Below are 4,752 nucleotides of genomic sequence, written 5' to 3' on the forward strand. Positions count from 1 at the left end.
CCTAAATCTCCTGATCAACATTTATCCATAAATTGCGCTATTTATCACCATCCCTGGACTTATGGCCATTTCTTGGCACTTTATGTGCTAAGGGCTGAGGCTGAGGCAGGAAAAAAATTGGGCTTCAGGCTGGACACTTACAACTAGCCTCCTGTTTGCATTTCCTGAGACAGGAGGTAGGTGGGCTCCAGGTTAGATATTTATAACCAGCCTCCTGTTTGCTCTCCAAAATGGAAGTAACAACAGAAGCAGGATAAATAGCCAGGCTTTGTCTCCTGAGGACACCTTAAGATAACAGTCATGGTAGGAACAGAGAGGGGCTAAACCCTGTTTGAGGAAAAGATCAATAGGTCATATATTTCCCATCCTTGGGGCAAGGGAGACACTGCACGTGTGCAGAAAGGCTCCTTGGGGGTCAAAAAGGAGGGGGTACCACCCCATAATATGTGATGCTAAGGCTGCCCCATAGGCCTCTGGGCTGGAATCCATCTTGGAAAAAAGTTGCACACATGTACTGGGGAGGGCCCTAGGGCAGGTCAGGTGTGGAAAAAGAAACCAGATAATTGGCCAAAGGTAAATAAAGACCAGGAAGAGCTGCCCTATATAAATGATGTAACTGCCTCTTTACTGCTCTCCTCATTACAGGGGAGGCCCACACCTCTTCGCTCCGGGTGTGCATCTCTGCCTTGCTTCTGTCTTAACTAAACTGTTTCTCCGTGTGCTCTTCCACTTGTTGTTGTGTTATGTCTCTAATAATAAACTTTGTACCTGTTTTTAGTTTTTGCCTCCTTGAGAAATGCATTTTTCACTGGGAGCAAGAGCCAGGAGGTCTGGCGGCTAAGATTCCTGGTTTTCATCCAGACTACCCAGGTTCAACGCCTGGGCAAGGAATTAAGCTCTTGCTTCATGCCACTGCTCACTGCTGCCTCTCCAAGATCAATGCTGCTTCCTCAGTCTGGAATGTCCTTCACTCCTTCTCCAATTGAAATCCTCTTGATCAGTGAAGTTTTGGCTAATCACCACCCAAGAAATGCCCAAATTAACCCAGTTAAGGAATGAGTCATTTATTTTTGTTTCTCTGCTTGCACTTTTTCTGTCTTGCACTATAGTAATTCTTTCCTTGTTTTCTGCTCCTAGTAGACTGTCAGCTCCTTAAAATGCTTTATTTATCTTTAGGTCTCTGACAACAGCATCTAATGTAGGAACTGATGATGGTAGGTGCTCAATAAATGTTTATTTAAAAGTATTCAGAGGTGAGAACTAAAGCACTTTCCCTGTGGAGAAGGATGAATACAAAGTAAGGTAGGAAGAGATGCCACCAAGTGAGGCCAACCATGGTACCCAGAGCCTGGGAGTGTCAGAGATAAACTTGTACAAGGCCCAGCCAGGTGAGGGCAGGGGTGATGGGGAGTTTGTATGAGGAAAGGAATGGAGTTCAGCTACAGAAGGCTTGAAACATTTTGGCCCCAGAAATCGTTCTCATATTGAAATTAATGGAAGCTATCATCTTCTGAGAGATTCTAGTTTTGATATCAGCCAGTTTGACATTCTATCTTTATTTCCCCTTGATGCTAGAAACTTTCGAGCATCAATGAACAAGGCAGCTGACTTGAGGAGGGATTATAAAATTTGGAAGGATTTATTACTTGATGCCTGACTTTCTCTAGAATTTCTCTCTGTGTCTTCTCCATCAACAAACACATCTTCCAAGTAGAAGTCAAGAATCTTTTTTTAACAATTTTATTGGAGTGTAGTTGATTTACAATGCTGTGTTAGTTTCAGGTGTACAGCAAAGTGATTCATTTATACATATACATATATTCATTCTTTTTCAGATTCTTTTCCCATATAGGTTATTACAGAATATTGAGTATAGTTCCCTGTGCTACACAGTAGGACCTTGGTGGTTATCTATCTTATATATAGTAGTGTGTTTATGTTAATCTCCAGCTCCTAATTTATCCTCCCCCCACCATGTTTCCCCTTTGGTAACCTTAAGTTTGTTTTCGAAATCTGTGAGTCTGTTCATTTATATCATTAAAACATTAGATTTCACATATGAGTGATATCGTGATATTTGTCTTTCTCTTTCTGACTTACTTTACTTAGTATGATAATCTCTATGTCCATCCATATTGCTGCAAATGGCATTATTTCATTCTTTTTTATGGCTGAGTAGTATTCCATTGTATATATGTACCACATTTTCTTTATCCATCCCTCTGTCAATGGACATTAGGTTGTTTCCATTTCTTGGCTATTGTAAATAGTGCCGCTATGAACATTGCATGTATCTTTTCAAATTATGGCTTTCTCCAGATATATGCCCAGGAGTGGGATTGCTGAATCATATGGTAATTCTATTTTTAGTTTTTTATGGAACCTCCATACTGTTCTCCATAGTGGTTATACCAATTTACATTCCCACCAACAGCGTAGAAAGTTTCCAGAAGTGAAGAATCTTAAGTGTTACTGTCTTGTAAATGTCATGCATTTGGTTGAATATAATCTCTCTGTCTGCACACATGCATACACGCGTGCACACCCCCCCCCACACACACACAGAAGAGACTTGAGCCAATGGACATGGGTCTAAATTGTGTTGTGCTATGCCCATGGAAAAGGGCACTTGCAAAAACATTCATTCAGGACCCAGTGACTCAGTGAGGAGTGGCTTTCCTGGGCGTTTATACACGGTCAGTCCTCTTTGATCTGGTGACTTTGTTGTTGTGAAAAACTTTAGTTTTCTCCAAAACAGAAGAAAAATGCAGTTTACTTTTTAGAACAGAGATAGTGGTGAGGTGAGTTATTTATGAGTTATTGCAAAATACCACAAGGAACAACAGCCCAGGAAGGACTGGGCAACTATGGGAAACCTGTTGACAACTTTCTGGACGAATTTGAAAAGTGTGTTCCAGAGAGACTTGGGAATGACAATGGATAAAACCACATACTCTACAGAAAATATTAAACTTGGGCACGGAAGAGATTTCATTTCCTCATCCAGTCATCGGGATTTTGGAGCTTTCAACCCAAATGATTGTGGTGAAATGTTTGGTGCTGGAGGAGGTATTATTTTTATTCCTGTCTGTTCATCATGGGGTTGGGGGTGGGGCTAGTGCATTTTAATTTAATTATTAGCATCTAATGAGTAATTTAATTAGCATCTAATTAATCGTTAGATGGCCTTTGCAAACAAGGGCAATTTTTACTCTATCTACTGTAAGGTGAATTCAGTGGTTTTTATTATTTTTTTTAAATAATAAATGATTGTGAATAAAGTTTACCTACAGCAGGACAGGTGACAGGCCCCCACCACCATTTCCAGCATCTCAGCAGCGTTGCACTCAGTGGTAAAGGTTTGGTTACCCAGTTGGGATATTCCTTTTTTTTTTTTGCGGTACGCGGTCCTCTCACTGTTGTGGCCTCTCCCGTTGCGGAGCACAGGCTCCGGACGCGCGGGCTCAGCGGCCATGGCTCACGGGCCCAGCCGCTCCGCGACATGTGGGATCCTCCCGAACCAGGGCACGAACCCGTGTCCCCTGCATCGGCAGGCGGACTCTCAACCACTGCGCCACCAAGGAAACCCGGGATATTCCATTTTTGTTCAGAGTCCGTGGTATAATCTACTCGGATTTTGTTTTGGGCTCTGCTGCGCCTGGTGACTCACATTTGGGGTCTGAGGTCACACACACGCGCACTGCTTGTGCTGAGGTGCTGAGCCACTTTGGGTCTGTTCTTAACTTGCGGGCTGTGATCCTCAGAGGCAGGATTCAGCCCTGAGCGGAATCCAGTCTGGTTCCCTGAAGCCCTGTGTCCTTCCCTAGAGATGTTTGGTAATGACACTGTATATTTTCACCCATAATCTAGAATGATTATTCACTTCGATCATGTTTTGGGTCCCCATAAACATGTGGAAGAAATGGACTATATTTCAAAAATAAGTGGGAAGAAAGAGTTAATTCATGTTGGTGTGTTTGTCTATTTGACAACCTCTCTAAGGACCTTGATTCGTGTTTTGAACATTAACTCCACTCTGGCAACCAGCCAATGGTCAGCGTTATCTTCGTTTTAGTGAGGAAACTAGATGCTCAGAAACATAAGCATCTTACCTCATGGCTGGGCCAGCCCTTCAGCCTGCGGAAGGGTCTGACCTATAGGTCTTACTCCTTTAATCACTAACCATGTATCCTCCGTGGCCCCTTCAGTGCACTCTCCACAAGCATTAGCCAGGTAACAAACACAAAATTGGACATTGACAAATTTCCAAAAAATCAGAACTTGTGTTTTTTTGCACATCCGATTCTCACAGAGAAAACAGCTTTCCCACAGCAACAGTAAAAATGAAGCGCCTAATTAGAACAAAGTATTTTGAAAGCAGGAAAAGTATTTATTTACTTTAGGCGCCTGTAATTTCAAACTTGAGAGCTCTATATAAAAGCTTTGGAAAAGAAAGAGCTGGTGTAATAAGTGTGCAAAAAATTGGACAGTAACGTCACTAATGAGACCCTTTGTTGAAAAGAAAAATGAAGCAGGCACTGGGGCTGATTGTGTGACACTGAGTCATAAGAGAAGGACAAAAGAGAAATAAGGTAAAAACTCAGTTTTGTATGTTTTGGTTTTTTCCCCCAAGTCTTGGCAGAAGCTATGGTTAGCTGTGCCCCGGGCCTGTCTTAAATCTTAGGAAGAAGATTTTACAGGGGTCACCTTCACTTGTGTCCACCTTCTGTCTGTCAAGAGTGAACCTCTTTC

Source organism: Lipotes vexillifer, unplaced genomic scaffold, assembly GCF_000442215.2.
Source record: "Lipotes vexillifer unplaced genomic scaffold, Lipotes_vexillifer_v1.1 scaffold498, whole genome shotgun sequence".
In the NCBI taxonomy this organism is placed as follows: Eukaryota; Metazoa; Chordata; class Mammalia; order Artiodactyla; family Lipotidae; genus Lipotes; species Lipotes vexillifer.